Consider the following 20,389-nt stretch of genomic DNA (forward strand, 5'->3'; position numbering starts at 1 on the left):
CTGAGGCTGTGGCGTAGGCCTGCAGCTACTGCTCCAATTCAACCCCTAGCCTGGGAACCTCCATATGCCACAGGTACAGCCCTAAATAGTCAAAAGACTAAAATAAAATAAAATAAAATAAAATAAACAAACAAAAAACCAGCAATACCCACCAAGTTCAAATTGAGCAAGTGACAGACCTAACCAGACGCACGGCTTTGTTTCCAGAGGTCCCTGGGTCCCCACTGACATCAAGCGGTAACACCCCCATTAGGAGGCAGTCTGTGGTGTCCCACAGCAAGAGCTAACTTGAAAATAAAGCGACAAAACCTCCTCTCTGAACCAGGGCTTCAGCTGCCTGTTCTGCCACAAGTGGAAGCAAAGCACTCCCGGCCGCAGGGGCTAGTCCCGGGGGCTGGGCGAGGCCGGCCCGCGCTTGCTCTGGGATGGATGCAGGGGATTGGTCTGCAAAGCTTATGCTCTGAAGCTGGATTTCCCACTCGTGTTGCTGGAAAAGTCACGCAGTCCTGCGCCATGTCTCACGTGACCTCAGAAACCTTCCAGGCGGATCTGAGGCCTCTGAAGCCTCAGGATCCCTTGGGAACCTCACAGCATCTGTTCATGTGTTTCCAGCACTTTCCAGCAGACCTCTGTTTCCCTTAAATACCAAAAGGCATGGGAACCTCAGGGGACTTTGGAGTGTGAGTGGCACACGCAGAGGGGCTTTCTCTTCGCTGCCCTCCCGTGAAACCCTCCCCACCTGAGTCAGGGCTCAGCCAGAGCCACATGCTCCAGCTTCCCTCCTCCTCGGCCGGGCACTTCCCAGTAGAAGTCAAGGAGTTGGCTGTCTCTTGTCTGTCCACTCAGCGGTCCTTTTGAGAAGCACTTAACGCTTACAGTAGCTATGGAGCATTTACTGAGCACCTGCTGTGCACACACTACAGCATCTGGTTCCATCCTTACAACAGCGTGATGAGCTGGGCATAACCTGCCCATTTTATGGATGAGAAGACAGCTCAGAGGTAAAGTCCCCTGCTCACGCTTGTGAGCAGCAGAGGCAGCATTCCTGACTGTGCCTTGGCCTGGAGCACGGTTCAGGTGTATCCTCGGAGTGCACACACGGGCCAGGTAGGGAGAAGGATGCAAGCGACACATGTGCCCAAAGTGCTGGCCCAGAGTCTGCCCCCTGAGCAGAACGTGATGCTGGGGAGTCTGGGGAGGAACCAGCTGCCCCACGTGCAGCCACACCTGAGGGTGTCGGAGAGAAAGGGAGCCGGGGAGCCAGGCCGCCCCTCAGGGTGCTGTGAGCCAGGTGCTGGGCCAGGCCTGTCTCCTCCTGACTCCCGCACACACCCAGTGCACCTGCTTCCTGGGGCCGCTGTGACGAGAGACCCCAAACCACAGGCCTTAAAACAACAGACACCTATTCTCTCACATCCTGGACTGGGAGCCTGAGGTGAGCGTGTGGGCGGGGCCCTGCTCCCCCCCCCAGGATCCAAGGGAGGGTCCTTCCTGCCTCTTCCAGCTTCCAGGGCTGCCTGTGTCCTTGGCTGGCGGACACACCCCTCCAGTCTCTGCCTTGGTGTGTGTCCACCCCCATGTCTCTTCCCGAAGTGACACCTGACAGCCCTCGCCCACAGCACCTCATCGTCACCTGATGACGTCTGCAAAGACCCTATTTCCAAGGAGGGCCACCTCTGCAGGTAGTGGGGCGGGCCGTGAACACATCTTCGGGACACCCTTTCACCCACCACATCCTCCAGTGAACCAGGGCAGGCTCGCCGAGGGGCCTCCAAGGGGCCTTTCAGACTCATTCGGTCCCCACGCTTGTCCTCCAGGATGGCTTGCCTTTCCCGGAACCACAGGGAGGGGAGGGGCTGGACCCTTGCAGAGGACTCGGGGCCGATGGAAGAGAGGAAAATGCACAATAGAAACGGTGTGAGTCCTGGAGGGGCTTGGGGTCAGCCGATGCTGGCGGTCTGTATGGAGGCTGCGCTGGCTGTGGGGTGAGGGTGATGCTGCCCTTCCCAGCAGGCGCACGCCTGTCCCCTCTCGGGAACGCAAGCTCCAGGGGGAGCCGGCCCTCCGCACTGCAGCCCCCAGTCCAGAGCAAGGGCCAGGCTGGGCAGGGTCCCCCTCATCCTGCTGCAAACTACCCATGCCGCCCCCTGCTGGATGGCCGGCGTAATGCGTGGGTGGGAGCATTCTGGAAAAAGCGCTTGGCCAGGTCCCCACGCCTGTCTCTGTGTCCTCCCTCAAAGGCGACTCCTAGGGAGACCAGAGAGCGTCCTCCTTGTGTTCCCCGCTCATGGCCTGGCTGGCAGAGCGGCCCCAGGCCCGGGGTCAGGAAGGCGGTCAGGGGAGCGGGGACCTTGGTGGCAAGCAGGGAGGCAGAAGCCTGAATCTCGCGCGAGGCTCGGGCAGCGCCCGGGACCACCTCTCCCGGGCACCCTTTCTGGGCCGGAAGTAGTGTTATGCCACGCTCCTCGTTCAGCCTTTTTGGTTCCATATGACCCTCCGGTGATTCATCGATGGAGCTTTGGCTCACTTACGGCAACGGCACGTCCTTCCGTCCGCATTTACCATAATTACTGACTCCTGCTCCCGATGGACGCGTCCAGGCTGCTTCTACGCTGCACGATTCTCCGTGAATGTTGGGGTGCACCTTCTCCCGTTTGTGAGCATTTTCTGCAGCGGAACTTGCAAGGGCGCCTGAGGTCTCGGGCTGTGTGTCCTCTGTTGCTGGACGACGCGGGCGGGGACCATCCCGCATCCCCGGCATCACCCAGTGTGGCCAGGTTTGTTGAGTGTGGCTGATCCGGGTGCGAGGAGAGGGCTACACCGTGCCTGGGTCGCATGCCCTGCTGCCTGGCGAGTCCTGCGTTTTGCCTACCAGGCACACCTCTCCTCTTCCACTTCCCTGTTCTTTTTTTGTCTTTTTTTTTTTGTATTTTCAGGGCCGCTCTGGAGGCTTATGGAGGTTCCCAGGGTAGGGGTCGAGTCTGAGATGCAGCTGCTGGTCTACACCACAGCCACAGCAACGCAGCATCTGAGCTGCGTCTGTGACCTACACCACAGCTCATGGCAACGCTGGATCCTTAACCCACTGAGTGAGGCCGGGGATCGAACCCGCAACCTCATGGTTCCTAGTCGGATTTGTTTCCACTGCGCCACCACAGGAACTGCTCCCTTGCCTGTTCATTTTTATGTTAAAGTCAATAACTTTTTCTTCTTTTTAAATGCTTTAAAAATTTTAAATTATTTTTTGGCCACACCCATGGCATGCAGGAGTTCCCAGGCCAGGGATCGAACCCACACCACAGCAGCAAAAATGCCGGGTCCTTAACTGCTAGGCCACCAGGGAACTCCGACAATCTTTTCTTCTACAGTTTGTGCTTTGGGGCGTTTTTTTGTTGTTGTTGTTAAAGAAATCTTTCCCCACCCTAAAGTCCTAAAAATGCAGCTTTTTTCCACAAAAGGGTCATGCATTTTGCTTTCTGCCATCGTAGACCTTTCTACGGTCAGAAACCAAGTGGACATCCAAGAATCATTAGGACCTCGATCCCCTCGAAGCCTCAGCCGACGTCCTGCCGCTTCCCGGCGCTTCCTCCTCCTTCGACCCCATCTCTCCTCACTCCCTCTGTCTGGCCCACTCCCTCCACTCCGACCTCCTCCCTCGGCGGGTGGGGGGGACAGTTCCACTCGCCCCAGGCCCCTCCCGCCCACCGTCGGGGGAGCCCTGACTATCAGGCAGCTCTGATGCGGTGTGATCTCCACTGCGCTCCTCAGCCTGCCGCGTGTACCTGCTGCAACACCCGACACAAATGCCCGGCCGCCAATGCCTGCCTCCCCTGGGGCCTCTGCGCCAGGACCACCCTGCATCCTGTGTGCCCCTCCCTGCCCTGAGCTGGCCTGTGCCTCCAGCCGAAGGGACACCTTGCTCTCTGGCGCCTGGCTGCCCTCAGGTGCCCTGGGCAAAGTCTGCACGAAGGCGTTCACTCTCTGCATCCCTTCCTGCAGGGCTGTGGCGGGTGGGGTGTCCCTTGAAGGTCACACCGTCTCAGTGCTGTGGGCCCCACGCAGGTTCCCTCCCGGCTCCAACACTGCCCATCTTCATGCGGCAGGCCGGGCAGCGGTGGCAGCCGTGGCAGCGCTGCAGGCTTCCTGTGTCATTTCTGCATCACCCGTGCTGGGCCCCTGCCGCCCACGCCTCTGGTTACCCTGATGTGCACGTGCCGCGAGTCTCCTGATGGACACGCCAAGGCCACCCTTCCTCCTTCAGGACGCCCTGAGGCCCGTCCATGGAGACAGGAACCGCAGCAAAACTCAGGAAGGTCCCGGCTGGCAAGGGCGCTGGCAGGCCCCGGCCACAGTCAGGAATGTATTCTCCTCGAGGTGAGACGACATCATAGAGATTTAGAGTGACGGTGAGCACACGCCAGTACCAACCTTGCCGCTGGGAAGTCAAGCCATCCCCACGCCTCCCCTGGCTCTGCCCTGAGCTCTGCTGGAAGCAGGGGGCGGGGAGGTGGGGGGAGGATGAGGGGAGGCCCCGGTTTGCCCAAGCACTTTATCAAGGTCACAGGAGCCAGCCTGCTCCCTACCCACCCCTCCTGCTGAAAGTTAAATTCCATCAGAGAGCCCTGACGACAGCTACCAATGAGAGACAGGGTGGCAGCAGGAAGGGCAGGTGCTCTGAAGCCAGACCTGCTGGGCCAGCGCCCAAGCTCTGGGGGTCTGGGGCTGGCCCCCCCGCCCCCCCGAGCCTCGGAGCCAGGCTCCCTGGTCCACAGAGTGAGGAGAGCAACCCCGCCCTGCAGGGCAGTTGAAAGGATTATAGATGAATGGGAAACAGCCCCCCGCAGTCCCCGTTGGCTCTCTGGGCCCCACAGCTGGGAGCATCCTTAAAACCAACATGAAAAACAGAACTGCTATTCATGTTCTTAAACAGAAGCAAAACGAGCATCACTTTCAAGGTGGACACTAATGACCACTGGCCTCTCCTGCTTTGCCATCGAGATGAGGACACCGAGGCCCAGGGAAGGTGGGTGGCTTGCCTGAGGTCACACAGCACTAGCAGACCCAGGTGTGTGAATGTTTTCACAGTCTCGTGCTGCAGCCCACACATCCCAGGGCGGCCCCCTCCTCTCGAGGGTGGGCAGGACCTGTGACTGCTTCTAACCAAGAGAATGTGGGATGTCACCCCCGTGGCTGCATTTCATTAAGACTCTGTCTTAGCAGACGAGTGAGAGAGGAGGAAAGAGCCAGGCTGTAAACTGCCAAGGAGAGGGACTGAGGGTGGCCTCCAGCATTCACCCAGTGACACTTTGGCCCCTCAGCCGCGAGGAAACGAATCTAAGAGCAACTAGAACGAGCGTGGAGGCTGAGACTTCCTAGCCAACCTCCAGAAGAGCACGCGGCCCGGCCAACTCTTGACTGCTGCAAAAGCCCAGCTCAGGGAGTTCCCGTCGTGGCGCAGCGGAAACAAATCCAACTAGGTACCATGAGGTTGCAGGTTTGTCCCTGGCCTCACACAGTGGGTTGAGGATCTGGCGTTGCCATGAGCTGTGGTGTAGGTCGCAGATGCAGCTCAGATCCTGCATTGCCGTGGCTGTGGTGTAGGCCGGCACCTGTAGCTCCGATTCAGCCCCTAGCCTGGGAACCTCCATATGCTGCAGGTGCGGCCCTAAAAGAAAGAAAATTAAAAAGTTCAGCTCAGCCCAGCCTGGACTCCTGGCCCTCAGAAATGGCCCTCAGAAACTGGGGGACAGCCCTGAGGATTGTTTGCAGCTGCTAAGTTTGTGACAACTTATTAAGCGGCACAGAAAAGTAACATGATCTTGGCCCCTCTGAGTGACTCGAGCCTTGAGAAAACACCCCTTTCCCTGCAGACAGCAGGCAGCCGGCCCTTCACCCTGGGCTCGCTCAGGATGGACTGAGCACCGGGTTCCAGGCAGCCGAGTCCGTGCCAGGTTCTCCGCTGCTCTCGTCTGGTCTCTCATGGTGGGAGACCACTGCTTCCAACAGGCACGTGGCTGCCCACAGTCAACCACAGCTCCCAGTGGGAGATGCAGCCTCGTGAATGAATTCGGGAGGGGGCGGGGTGGGGGTGGGATCTGCACGGAGGTGGGCGGTGCAGCTTCTGAACCATGTCCTTGAAGACCAGGGCACACCCTCCCTCCCACCCTTCGTGCCGATGGGACCGCAGCCAGCGGGGCGGGTGCTCTGTGCCCACCAGACCACCCTTCAGGACCAGAGAGCCTCTTCTCCCTCTGCTGCCCCTGCCCCCCCCCATTGGCCCTTTCCAGAAACATCCTCAGCAGAAGACACCTCCCCTGCCTGGAGCCACACCCACTCTGGTCCAAGTGGGGACACAGAGGCCCAGCCCCTCACCTTGCTGGGGAACACCCCTGAAGGGCCACCCCCCCACACACACACCCCCACATCCTCCCCCACCCCCCACCCCCGCCTCGGAGCTCCCCGTGGAGTCGGCTGAGGCCCATGGAGGCTGCTTCAGGGTCTCCCGCTGCCAGGCAGCGCCCTGCAGCGCCCTGCCTGGAAGCTGACCTACACCTGAGAAATGCACCACGGGATCCGGGGGCCACAGGTGAGAAGGGGGCTGCTCCCAGCCAGCTTGACCTTGCCCTGCGAGAGACAAAGAAACTCCCGGCTCTGCTATCTTGGTGTTCTTTGCCAGAGCACCAAAATCATCCCCTAATCAATACACCAGGCTGTGGGGCTGCCTGGGCAGCCCAGAAGCATCTCACCCCTAGACCCACAGGGCACACTTCAAAGTCCCTCCGCCCAGAAGGCGGTGCCTTTCGAATATTAGTCCAGCGAGAGGAGACTTTTCAGAGCTGCACAGACAGCCCGTGGGCTGACCCCGATCCCACCTGCTCTATGGGCTCGAAGGCTCAGGGGAAGACAGTGAGGGTCCCCTGTGCCCATGGCGAGGCCCTGATCGGATGGGGAACGCGGATGAGGCCGGGCTCGGCGCCAAAGGGGGGCTGAGGGAGGGTCGGAAATCCTTCCAGGAAGCTTCTTACAGAAGCGCCTCTGGTTGGGGAATGCGCAGCTCATGCAGGACCCCACGGCCCCTGCCTGAGTTCCAGCCTCTGCCTGTGGGGTGATTTTCACATCACGCTCGCAGGCACAGGTGGGAATCGGGATGGTGACGACAGAGCCGCCAAGAGGCCTCAGGTCATGCAGTGTCCGCCAGCACCGACAAGGATTCGGCTCCTCTCCAAGGCCTCAAACGTCAGTATCCAGTGTCAGAGTCAATCCGCAAGTCACTACCATTGACCATATTTCCCACTGGATGCGTGAACAGATCAAAAAAGGAGTGATTTTGGCGGCAGGGCTCAGTGCACACCGAGGCTGGGCGGTACAATGGGGAGCCTGTTCCTGAGACCCCGCAGGAGGGTGCAGGGCCAGCCCAGGGACGGGGACGGTCCCTGCGGGTCCGATTGTGCCCCCAGGCCCAGGCCTCCGAGGAAAGGGCACCGTTCACACCCTCTCGTTCACCAACAGTCCCCAAACTAGGGAAGGGCCTTTGCACCTTGCTCCCCAGCCGCCGAGGCGCCGCCAGTCTGAACCACAGATAAGAGAAGCACTCGGGTTTCGGTAGCGGGATGAGCACCAGCAGGGCTCCTCCGGGGTCTCCAGGTCCCTTATTACCATTGCCCTGCTCCTGGGGCACTGGGGTGTTCACGCCAGCCAGCACCTGCGCCGTGCTGCCAGGAGCCCGTGGCTCTTGGGGGTCACTCTGCCCATGTGAGATGCCTGCGGATTAAGCCCCCTCCAGGCAGCCCTTCACCAGGACGGGGGCGTGGGCAGGAGCATGAAAACCACGCCTGGGCTTCCTCGCGTGGCCTCTGTCCCTCCTGTCCAGCTTCCCCAACTCCTGGTCACTTGAAAACCCGCCCTGGTGGTAGGTCTGCTTCTGGGCAGGCTGTCCCTGGAAGAAGACAACAGCCTGGGCGAGCGACTCCCGAGACAGCCACACCCAGGAAACGGCTGCCGCTGGGAGCAGGAGAAGCGGCATCTACGGCCTCGGGAGGCCTTGAGAACAGACTGCTCCGCGTGGACGGGGAGGTAGGTCCCGCCGTGGGGCAGTGGGTTAAAAGCCCGACTGAAACGACTTGGGTCGCTGCGTGGGCGCGGTGGGTCTCTGGCTTGGCGCCTTGGGTCAGTAGATCGGCACTGCTGCCGGTCAGAGCTAGGGCCCTGATGCCATCCCCGCCCGAGAACTTGCAAATGTCATGGGTGTGGCCGTTGAAAAAAAAAAAAAGAAAAGTGGATGTGGTACCCTTGTTTTTTTGAAAGAGGCAGGATAAGGATGTGTGTTATACGTGCTTGTATCCCCAAGAAGGACATACATGAAAGTAGGGAAGGCAGAGCCTCAGGGTGCAGGACGTGTGCAACCCCGCCGTGGGTTTAGATTTCGGAGTGCTGTGGACTTCCGCCCATCCAGAACACACTTAAACACACTTCCCGGGCCCCGCCCTCCCAGGAGCCTGCGCCGCGGGTCTGCAGTGAGGGCCCAGGTCCTGCAAGCGTCCCCGCTGCCCGAGGCTCTGCCAGGCCTGGGGCCGTTGTTCTGGGTGATTTCATCAAGAGGCCTGAACAAAGCCCAACAACCCCCAGGTGGTGCTCCTTCCAGGAGGGGAGCCAGCCCCCTACACACACACACAGGGGGCGCAGCTGAAAGCCTCCTTTCACGGCTGGGTGACCCCGGAGAGCGCGAGGGAGCCGGGGCTCCGGGGTGGAAATCGACGGCCTTCCCTCGGCCCCTCCAGGCCCCGCGCTGGCGCCACATCCCGTTGCCACAGCAACGGCAGACACAATGGTTTCTGTGCCATTCGAGTCTATAAATAATTTCTAGATCAGTCGTTGGGGTGGGAACGGGTGGGCTCCACGGGGTGGTTCTTGGTGGCGAGGAGGGACCGGGCCGCCATCCACGGGAAACTGCCCCACTCGCCGCAGCCGCCGGTCGGCGTGAAGCCCGACTGCATCCAGCGGCCCTTCGGAGAACACATCTGGAAGTGTCTCCTGCGCGAATCTGAGATGCGTACGCCCAAACTGGCTGCCCTGGGCTGGGGGTGGGCAGGCGGGTGGCCTGGGGCTAAAGCCCTGCACGAGGACCGGGAGACCGAGAGAGCGGCAGAGCGGCTGCTCCCGGGCTGGCGAGCACCTGCCTGTCCAACATCTCGGTTTCGCAGGGTGAGCCTGGCGGGGCGAAAGGGCAGGGGTCCGAGGATCCGAATCCAAGCCTGTCTGGCCCCTTCTGGTGCAGGCGGCGAGTCTGTCCGCCTCCGAAGGCACCATTTTGGGGGTTTGTTTTTAATACCCGTGTTTCCAGGGAAGGCACACATTCCCAAACCAAGGGCAAAGGAGGTGATTTGTGAAGTCAGTTGAAAATCAAGCCTGAAGACGCCTTTGCTGCCTGAAGAGAGTGAGTTCCTGGTAGGACGCCTTCCGGGCCTGGGCACATGGCACACAGTGTGGTGGTGGCAGGAGAAGGGCAGGGCGTTGCCCTGACACGTGGCAGGCGGGCGTGGGAGCAGGGCAGCCCCTTTGGAAGGCAGTGAAATGACAGCCCTCAGCACTGACAGGGCGGGTCCCCCCCGGGCAGCCAGCCTGCCTCTCGGGGCTCTTTCCCGCGGATGCCCGCTGGCCTGAGCCGAGGCTGGTTCCACAGCCGAGCAAGGAGCCACGCTCCACGCAGCTGTGTTTACTATCAGGCCGGGCCCGATGTTTCCTGGGGAAGGCTGCATGCACACAGCTCGGCACCCACATACCAACAACGGGCACCCGGTCAGACAAGAAGAAGAGGGGTGTTTGAGCTGATGCCCAACAATCTCCAAGATCAGTTAACAGAGATGAGCAAGAGGCACGGACACGTGTGTCTCTGCAAGAAATTATGCTGTACTGCAAACACACGGAGACACGTGTGCACACACGTACCCATGCAGGAACATATGCGGCTGTGGACAGAGACTGCGTCTGAAAACATACACCAGACACAGCTGGCTTTGCTCAGCTCTGGGAAGCGGGCCTGGGCCCGGAAGGTGGGCTGGAAGGGGCACTTTGCCCATGTGTCCGAAGCCTTTGGCTTTTGCTCCACCGTCCGCAGAGATTAGTTTTCCAGTTAAAAGCAGATGGCTGGAGAAAGAGGAACCGAGGCGGGAGAAGGGGACGAAGCCAGGAATGCTCACTTCTCGTCCCAGCGCCGCCGAGGTCAGAGGACACGGGCCCCAGCATGGTTTCGAGAGGCAACGGAAACACAAACCAGATACGGGAGCTTTTCCTCTGAGGCTGCGCCAGCTCCTGGGAAACTGGTGGGTTTTGTTTTCCCGCTGAGAGGCCCGCTGGGGTTTCGGATTCTCTGAGGAGCAGCCCTGACCCTCGGCCCAGCGGCTGACCCCCCTCTCGGGCGGCTGTGGAAGGGGGGTGGGAATGCAGAACAGGAACTGGAAGCTCATTTCCACATTTCCCAAGGACTCCAGGCCCTGCCCTCGGGCCTCGAGACCCACCTGCAGACGGTCGCTGGGCTACCGGGGAGGGAAACTGGCACGAGCGGGGAAGGTCGAAGGGCTTCCCTCCTCAAACACAGCGATGGCCTCACTGTGACACGGAATTTCAAATAAACCCCCCAAAATGGGGTTTTTTGTCTCCAGGGGAGGAAGACGGGAGTGGTGGGGCTGGGTGTGCAGGTGCTGCTGCGCTGCCCTGGGTCCCGGAATGCAGGAGCTCAGCGCCCGCAGCCGCGCTGTCGGGCTCAGCGGGTGCCGCGACCTCGACTTGGGATCCCGTGTGTGGAAGGTGTTAGCAGGTCTTCCGGTTTCCCCACAGCCGGCAGAGCTGTTTCTTAAGCACCAAGACATGTTTGGAAAACACAAACTCCAGGCCCCCCCTGGACGTGCGCAGGGTGCTCTGTTGAAAGGGTGGGAAGAAATCATTACACCTTCATCTCATCCCTTGTCAAGGGACTTTTTTTGGGGGGGTGGCACACCAGCCACACATGGAGGTTCCCAGGCTAGGGGGCAAATTGGAGGTGCAACTGCCGGCCTACACCACAGCCACGCCTGATCTGAGCCACCTCTGTGCCGTACACCACGGCTCACGGCCACACCGGATCCTTAAGCCACTGATCGAGGCCAGGGATCGAACCCACAACCTCACGATCCTAGTCGGGTCCATTTCCGCTGAGCCACGTCAGGAATGCCCTTAAAATGACTCTTGGATGTTTGATGATGTGAGTTAAATGGTGGCAGCAGAGACTAGATACCGCTTTCTACGTAATCGCGATGACACCCAGCCCGTGTCCTGCCCCACCCCACAGCCCTGCTCCAAGCCCTTCGGGTGTTCAGGCCTTTAGGCCGCAGCAAGGTGCCATGGCCTCCGGCCACGGGCTGACCTGTGCACGCCCCTCTGTTTACACGTGGGCATCCCGACCCCAAGCAGGGCTGCCTTTGGAGCAAGGAGGCGATAATGACCCGGTCGGAGCCGCTCACCTCCCCGCTGTGAGGACCCAGCGAGGAGGCGGCCCGTCGCCCGCCAGAGTGTCCTCTCCAGATGTGGCTCCCCAGAAGCTTGGTCTCGGACCTCCGGCCTCCAGAACCGCATGGAATGGACGAGTGCTGGGGAACCCACCCGGGTCTGTGCCCGCCTGTGGACGCAGCCACAGGAAACCATCAGCTGCCTCACGCGGGCGAGGCTGGCGGCGTGGGGAGTTTGAGGACTCGGACAAGGCGGCACAGGCTGGGGGTGGGGCCGGAATGTGAACCCGGAGAGTCTGGCTGCAGACCCCAGGCCTTAACGCCATCTATGGCATCCTCTTAAAAACAAACAAACAAACAAACAAAACTAGCACTGGAATATATGCAAAGACGTTTGGAAACTACCAGCTTAGACAGAACGGCTGCGAGGGTCTGCGGTGGTGACCTGGTCCTCGGAAGCTGTGTTTCCCTTCCTTGGCAAAGGGGACTTGGCAGAGGTGATTCGCTTAAGATGTTGAGAGGAGGAGGTACCCTGGGTTATCCCCGTGGGCCTCTCGTTCAACCTCAGGGTCCTTACAAGAGGGACGCAGGAGGTCAGAGAGCAGAGAAGAGGCCGGACCACTGGCCTCGAAGGCACAGGCGGGGCATGAGCCAGGGAGCGTGGCGCCTCAAGAGGCTGGAGAAAGCAAGAGAAGGAATTCAATTCTACAGCCTCCAGGAGGAACACAGCCCGCCGAGCCCTTTAGACTTGAGGCCTCCAGAACTCGGATGATAAATCTGTGTTGTTTCCAGGCACCACGTTTGTATAATTTGTGAAACAGCAGTAGCAAACTATGCAAAAGGGAAACACTGCAGACTCCAGGAGTAAATTATCAAACATGATATGGTCGTGGAGAGAGTGAGTCTCAGTTTGGAGCTGAAATAAACTGGCCTGGAGTTCCTATTGCAGCTCAGTGGGTTACAAACCCAGCTAGCATCCATGCCGACACAGGTTCCGTCCCTGGCCTCGCTCAGTGGGTTAAGGACCCGGCATCACCATGAGCTGTGTGTAGGTTGTAGATGTGGCTTGGATCCTACATTGCTGTGGCTGTAGTGTAGGCCGGCAGCGACAGCTCTGACTGGACCCCTAGCCTGGGAACTTCCACTTGTCTCGGGTACAGCCCTAAAAAACAAGGAAAAAAGAAATGAATTACCTGGTCTGAACACTGGCCCCTATTCAATAAGAAGCTGCAAACCTACAAAGGGCTTTGGCATCAGAACGCAGTGGGCACGATGCTGTGCCCGTTCTGACCTCGGTCCCGAGAGACCCGGCCGTTCCCGCTCTCATGCTCTGTGCCACCGTGAAGACACCTGATCTGTCCACAGGGGCGAGGCCACAGGAGCACCTGCGTGGCGTTGACTCTACAGGTCTGTGGTGCTGTCCTGGGTGTGTGGCTTTCCCCCTGCTGTGGGCTTTAGGTCCAGGAGGCGAGGAGGGGCTTGGCGGCAGTGGGCCTGTTTCTGGTCACATGGCCACTCCCGGCCCAGTCCCTGTGGCTGGAGAGACGGTGCGTCACCACTGGCCCAGTCCAGGTCTTGGGTGTCCCCTGTGGACTCGGGATGGACTTGCTGCCTAACAAAGGGGGAGGCAGGAGTGCAGGCGAGGAGGGCAGACTGTGGTCCCAGCGGCTGCAACACCTCCCATCCCACACGCTCCTCTCACACGGGGCCTGCACCGCTCGTCCCCAAGGACGTGGGTGCCAGGTCTCCTCCCTGTTTGGAGGTAGGCTTGTGGCAGTGGCCGAAGGGATTCCATGTGACATGGAATGCTTGGTCCTAAATGGAGATGCCCCTTCCACCCAGTTCAGGGCCGCTCTGTCTTGGCGGCCAGCCGCCACGGAGAAGTCGCCTGCAGGTGAGGTCCCCCCAGACCTGTGAGTGACAGAACCTTCAGCTGACCTCAGCCTCCGGCCACCGACGCCCCATCAGGCTTCCAGCAGCCCCACTGAACCCGCGGCGGGCAGAAAGCGCTGTCACAGACTGGCCACCATAATACAGGCTTTTTCCCTCCAAGCCACAAGGTGTAGGGTGGTTTGCTGGAAAGCTGCACATGATAAGACTAAGAGGTGATGAAAATGGGCACTGTTGAGACAGACCCGTTCTTCTGGGGAGGTGAGAGAGAGCAGGAGACGGATGGAAACTGCAGGAGAGTGAGGTCGGGGGAGCCGGGTGTGCCTGCTTCTTACCAACATGACAGAATCTAACCGACCGGCTCGCTGCTTGCTCTCCGGGTCAGGAGGGGCCTGAGAGTGCCCTGCCCAGATTGATGGGGAGCAAGCAAGGGATTCAGGAGGCCGAACAGCCCGGGCCCACCCTCCTGGGCATCCTCCCCAGCCAGCTGGAACCACAGAGCCAGACCCACCCACATTCCTAAACCAGCTCTGGCCGCGGGCACAACCTCCTCTGGGCTTTGCTCTGGCAGCTCGAACCCTGCCCTCTGTCTGTCGTGCTTCTGGCTGCTTTGTTGGTACCCTGGGCTCTTAGATTTGAATTTTTAATGACTGGACATTTCCTTGCTAAACACTTTTCTCACTTCTAACCATGCTTTTTTTTTTTTTTTTTTTTTTTTTTTTAGGTTCAAGCTTTTTTTTTTAATGTAGTCATAACATCTGAGAGTAAATGATCACGTTGTTCCGTTCTTTCCAACCCCAATAAACATTCCTTTTCTTATTTTCCTATGCTGGGAGCTCCTCCAGTACGTTAACCAGAAGCAGAGAGAAAGCCGCCTTCGCCTTCTTCCTGATTGTAAAGGCTCTACTCTGACTGTGCACCATCAAAAACGGTATTTACTGTAGCATTTTGGTAGACCAACTTACAATATTAAGAAAGTTTAATTTTGTTGCTAATCTTTTAAGATATTTTATTTTTTTGCTTTCAGAGCGGTACCTGTGGCATACGGAGGTTCCCAGGCTAGGGGTCGAATCAGAGCTGCAGCCGCCGGCCTACACCACAGCCAGACCTGAGCCGTGTCTGCGACCTACACCACAGCTCACGGCAACACCGGATCCTTCACCCACTGAGCACGGTCAGGGATCGAACCCGCAACCTCATGGCTCCTAGACGGATTCGTTTCCGCTGCGCCACGACAGGAACTCCTTTCAAGACTTTTTATGAGAAAAGGATGTTTCTCCGTGCTCTTTCTGCATCTGTGAGGAGGATGGAGTGGTTTGCTCCTCCTTTAATCTGTCAGCGTGATGGATGACACAGGTTCTCTGACGGTACATCATTTTTGCATTCCTGGCATAAATTTACGTTTGTCATGATATATTATGTTTTCACACACTGAAGACTGGAATTGCTAATATTGCATGTAAGATTTTTGTGTCCATTTCTACGGGTGATTTCGACCTATGATTATCTGTTCTAACGCTATTCTTGTTCAGGTTTTGGCCTCAAGACTATTCATACTGGCCCTATAGACGGAGTTCAGAAATATTCCTTCTTTTTCATTCCTTGGAAAAGTTTTCGTGAGGCTAGCATGACAGACTTTAAGTTTTGGGGGTTTTTTGTTTGTTTTCGTTTTCTGCTTTTTAGGGCCACACCAGCAGGCTAGGGGTCGGATGGGAGCTACAGGGGCCAGCCTACACCACAGCAACACAGGATCCGAGCCGCAGCTGTGACTGACACCACAGCTCACGGCAACACCAGACCTTTAAGCCACTGAGCGAGGCCAGGGGTCAAACCTGTGTCCTCGTGGATACTAATCGGATTTGTTGCCACTGCACCACAACGGAAACTCCCTAGAACGATAGACTTTAAATGTTTGGTAGAACTCACTGGGCCTGGTGTTTTCTATTGATTTATTTCTTTTTAAGGCCACACCTGCAGCATTTGGAAGTTCCTGGGCTAGGGGCTGAATTGGAGCTGCAACTGAGGCCTACACCACAGCCACAGCCACGTGGATCCAAGCCATATCTGTGACCTACACCGCAGCGTGTGGCGATGCCAGATGCTTAAACCTGCCGAGAAGGCCAGGGATGGAACCCACACCCTCACAGACACTGCGTTGGATCCTTAACCAGCTGAGCAACAGCTGGGACTCCCCGGTGTTTTCTTTGTGGGAAGATCTTAGATTACCGTTCAATTTCATTACTGGGAGGAGGACTCTTCAGACTTTCTATTTCTTTGGGGGTCTGTTTTAGTTAAGCCTATTTTTTTTTTTCTAAGACTTTTTCCACTTCCCTGCCCCCAGGGTGTATTCCCCACCTTCTCCGTCTTAGGCTGATCCTTCTGAATTTGCCCTCTTGTCTCTTTGGAACTCCAGTATTTTCCTCTGCTGGCGTCTGTATTGGGATGGTTTGGGCTGCGGGTAATAGAATATTTGACCACCAATGGCTTAAACAACAAAGTATTTTTACAAATGTTGGTGAGCCGTCCCAAGGCAGGCAGGTCCAGGGCTGGTCTGCAGCCGCAGCAATGCTCCTGGGGATCCAAACTCTTTCTGCCCCCCCCTCCCCATTCCTGGCACACGGGCCTGCTTTCCACGTGGTCAGCGCCGCAGTTCCAGGTGTCTGTGTGGACACGTAAGTGCTCAAAGAGGGAGACAGCTCCTAATTTGCATCGTTTTAAAAAATTCAGCTGTAGTTGATTTACAGTATTGGGTTAGCGCCAGGCATAGAGCTTGCGATTCTTTTCCATGGCCAGTTATTACAAGATAGTGAACGCGGTTCCTGTGCTATACAGCAGGACCTTTCCACCTGTTTTACAAAGAGTAGCGTGTATCTGCTCATCCCAGACTCCTATTTATCCCCCACTCCCCTTTCTCCGTCAACGACCAGGTTTTCATTCCATGTCTGTGAGTCTGTTTCTGTTTTGTAAATAAGTTGATCTGCACTTTTTTTTTTTAGATTCCACATATAAGTGATATCATATATTTGTCTTTCTCTATCTGACTTGGTATGATCAACTCTAAGTCCATCCACGTTGTTGCAAAAGGCAGTATTTCGCTCTTTCTATGGTTGATCAATACTCCGTTGTGTACATATACCCCATGCTCTTTATCAGTTCATCCGCTGATGGGCACTTAGGTTTCTTCCATGTCTTGGCTCGTATAGATTGTGCTGCTATGACCATAAGGGTGCCTGTATCTTTTCAAATTAACTCTTTTAAAACTCTTTTTTTTTTTTTAAGTCTTCTGTGTGCTTTGAAAGGCACCTTGGGATACATGCATCTTTTCAAATTACAGTTTTTGTCTTTTCCGGATGGGTGGCCAGCAGTGGGATTGCAGGATCATACAGCAACTCCGTGTTTCGCTTTTAGGAACCTCCACAGTGGCTGCATGCGTTTACATCCCCACCAGCAGTGTAGGAAGGTGTCTTTTCTCCACACCTTCTCCAGCATTTGTTGTTTGTAGACCTTCTGACGATGGACATTCTGGCTGGTGTGAGGCGATACCTCGTGGTACTTCTGACTTGCATTTCTCCGATAATTGGCAATAGTGAGCATCTTTTCATGTGTCTACAGGCCATCTGTGTGTCTTCTCTGCAGAAATGTCTACTTGCGCCTTCACTTCTTATTAGCATTGGCATCGCTTTTTGTTGGGGAGGAAAGCTTTCCCCAGATGGACACCCCCACACACCAGCAGGCCTCGCCCCAGGTCCTGCTGGCCACGCTGGGCTCCAGGGAAGTAGGGGGCACTGAGGACATGGAGAGAGGGGCAGCCAGGAGTGGGTGGGGCTGGTGTGCCGAAATCCACACCTGCTCCAGCACCGTGGGATTTAGGCCCTGGTGGTCCCACCTGACCCTCCCCTGATCTCTCTGGCCTGTTGCCACTCAGCCCAGCTTGACAGAACCCACCAGAACCTGTGCTGTGCTTGTTGATGTGGACAGCGGCTCTCCACTGGGGGGAAGCCCTCACCGAAGGTTTGCTGATTTCCGGGGTGTGAATACGCTCACTCCAGCTGATTTCAAGCGACCGGTGCAAGGTCAACGACTGCAGAGCTGGCAGGAGATTCGCACAGCAGGCTCTCATGAGCCAGCACAAGCCAGCTCTCGCACAGCCTGGACCAGACCCTGCTAGATCCTGTTAAGGCAGGCATCAAAGGGTGGGCTTGAAATGACAGAGAGACAGTGGACTGCCTACTATGTGCTGGTCAAGTGCAAATACTGTCCCGATTCCTCATGGTCATCCGTTCGCATTGGGAGGAAACAAATGCAGAGAGGCCAAGGGACGTGGTGACGGATATGGAATCAGAATCCAAAGCCAGGCCTGTCTCTTTCATGTCCTTTCATGCAAAACAAGACCCAGATTCAGAAAAATTTCCACTAGCTCTCATTCAGCAGCTACGATGTGCCAGGGGCTGGCTGGTGCCCAGAAATGGAGCATTACTCATAATAGCCCACAAGAGGGGGAAAAAACAAATGTCCACCGATGGAGGAGTGAAAAGTAAACTGTGGTCCGTGCAAACAACGGAATGTTATGCAGCCATGAAGAGGAACGAAGCCCTGCTATGTGCTACAGTATAGACGAACCTAGAAAGCATCACGCCGAGTGGAAGCCGGTCACACCGGACCGCTTGTCCTATGACTCCGTTTGTATGAATGCCCAGAACAGGCAAATCCACAGTCACGGGGTGACCGGGGCCTGAAGGGAAGAGGAGGGAGGGATAACCAAGAAGGGTTCGAGACTTCTTTTTGGTGATACAACTATGCTGGAGGTAGGTAGTGATGACGGCCCTCCACCTCGATGAACACCATAAAAACCACTGAATTGTAAACCGAACGTAAAAGTGGAGAATTAACTGAAAAGGGATTTTCTCTGCTCCCCTCTCCCCAGGCTGAGGCTTTTGTCCCGTTATCACTGAACAGGACTTTTCCTGCCACTAGGTGCTGGGCTAAGTAAGCATCTTACATGCATCTAAGTACTTTCAACCACCCGAGAAGGGGGAGGGGTCATATTATTGCCTCCATTTTACAGATGAGAAAACTGAGGCTCAGGGAGAAATTAAGCATCGGTCCACGAGCCCATGGACAGCTGACACCGGAGCCAGGCTCAGACCCAGGGCCATCTAACTTCGAAGCATGTGCTCCAGACACTCCATGGTGGTCAAGTGAGGCTTCCTTTTCCTCCCTCTAGGATGAGAGGTCAGGTGACTCTTTAGGTTGTAAAGCTTTCTGTCTTCCAGCCCCCATCTCCCTCAGCAGGAAAGATGGGATGCTGGATGGCAAACAGTCCTGGGCAAAGACGACAGCCCCCCCCCCATTTGAGCATCACCCCTTCCCAGCCCAGTGCTCAGCTCTGCTGCTGCACAGCCTTGTGACACACGCAAGCCCCCTCGCTCAGCCTCACCTTAAAAGCTGAGGGCCCCAAAGATCAGGGGTCCTCCAGCGAGCAGTGCTGGCCCAGGGCGTGCTCTGAAATCTGCAGGTGTTCCATGAGCAGGAGAGCCCCCCAAAGTGAAGCCTTTCCCCAATCCCTCTACTTTCTGATGTCCCACCAGAGCTTCATGCTTGTAAATGAAAAGCCCTTTTGCAATTGACAGGTCTAGAATCAACTCCGCCTTCTGTCTTTGGTACAGCTGGACTACGCATTGCATATTCTGGGAAGGCAGCCACCATGCCGTCAAGGGCAGATGGTCACTTGACTAAGAGCTGTTCACCATTTTGGAAAATCCCATCCCCAGTGGCAAGAGTTCCACGGGGTTTGAGCCTCCCTGCGACACACGCGCGTCACTGTGATTCCCCATCTGGGTGCAAGAGGCTGACTCCTTCACTGTGTCATCCAGGGTGCAGACCCAAACATTTACCTTTTGAAATCTATACTGCTTTATTTTAAATGACTTTTCCTTGATGTTACAGTTCGGGTATTATATTGATTTTTTTTATTGCAACCAGTGTGTAGGAAGGTTATGTGTTTTCTATGACTTTCCTTTCAGAATAAGAACAAGGAAAATTATAAAAACTTGGTTTTTTGGTGGTTTTTTTTTTAGGCCACACCCACTGCATGTGGAAGTCCCCAGGCCAGGGATCAAACCCTTCCCACAGCAGTGACCAGAACCACTACACTGCAATACCACTGCACCGCAAGGGAACTCCCTGTTCTATTTTTAAAAGGATGTTGATTCGAGAGGATGTAGACCTGGGAACCTGTGAGACCCCAGCCAGATGTAAACTAATTAAACCTGACCTCAGAAAACGTTTCCCACAATCCTAACAAAGCCAAGTGCACGGTGCCCTGTAAATGATGCCCAGAGCGCTGTCACACCACAGGGGCCCAAGTGCAACCAGAGGCTCATTTCAGTTAGTTGGCCCCGGGGACTCCAGAGAGGCTTCCTTCTGTCCCTGGGAGAAAAATCACCTGGTCTGTTAACACGGACAACACCTGTTTATCTCCTTTTCGTCTCAAAAAAAAGAAAAAGAAAAAAGAAAGAAAAGCTGATACCTCAAACTAAAACTCGTTGTTGGGCCATCTCTTTGTGCTGTGACAAGCTCACTGCATGGCTAGAAGGCTTTACTGGAGAGGAAAAAATTCATGGAGCTTCAAGGAAGTCTTTGCAAACCCATTTCGACGCGCCTGAGCGAGGGAGTTCACGCCACGGGATGTGCCTTCGCGTTCGTGATGTCCCCCAGGCTGGTCTCCCCGCAGCTCCCCTCGAACTTATTATATTTTGATGGCAGCTAGTGGAACGCTTTGGGTGCTGCCTTGCCCATCTGCGCGGAACGGAATGTTCAAAACGGGGGGAATCGGGGATGTCGCACAGAACTGGCAGATGTGCCGGGGAGTGAAAAATGGCAAAAAAAGAAAGAAAGAAAGAAAGAAAGAAAGAAAAGAGCAGCACTGAGCAAAGCCAGACAGGGAACAGACCACGGCAAGGGATGTTCTCCATCGAACAGCACTCCCCAAATAGTTCCATCCCCAAAACCTCAGAACG

The 20,389-nt window shown here is 56.5% G+C and overlaps 3 long non-coding RNA genes across 3 annotated transcripts in view; 1 reads left to right on the plus strand and 2 right to left on the minus strand.

The window, feature by feature from the left end:
- The window catches only part of LOC146402146 (uncharacterized), a 345,416-nt gene that overhangs the window by 191,857 nt on the left and 133,170 nt on the right, over positions 1–20,389 (minus strand). The window lies entirely within an intron of this gene.
- Positions 1–20,389, minus strand: part of LOC106510444 (uncharacterized) — a 66,438-nt gene that overhangs the window by 32,779 nt on the left and 13,270 nt on the right. The gene's annotated exons all lie outside the window — the stretch shown is intronic.
- Positions 14,065–19,419, plus strand: LOC146402148 (uncharacterized). Its single transcript, XR_014805285.1, has 2 exons — positions 14,065–14,301; positions 14,398–19,419. It is a non-coding gene; the product is annotated as an uncharacterized LOC146402148 (long non-coding RNA).

Source organism: Sus scrofa, chromosome 6, assembly GCF_054392235.1.
Source record: "Sus scrofa isolate SSC_HxYL_T2T_F1_AM1 chromosome 6, Sscrofa_HxYL_maternal_Yorkshire_Landrace_v2.0, whole genome shotgun sequence".
NCBI lineage: Eukaryota > Metazoa > Chordata > Mammalia > Artiodactyla > Suidae > Sus > Sus scrofa.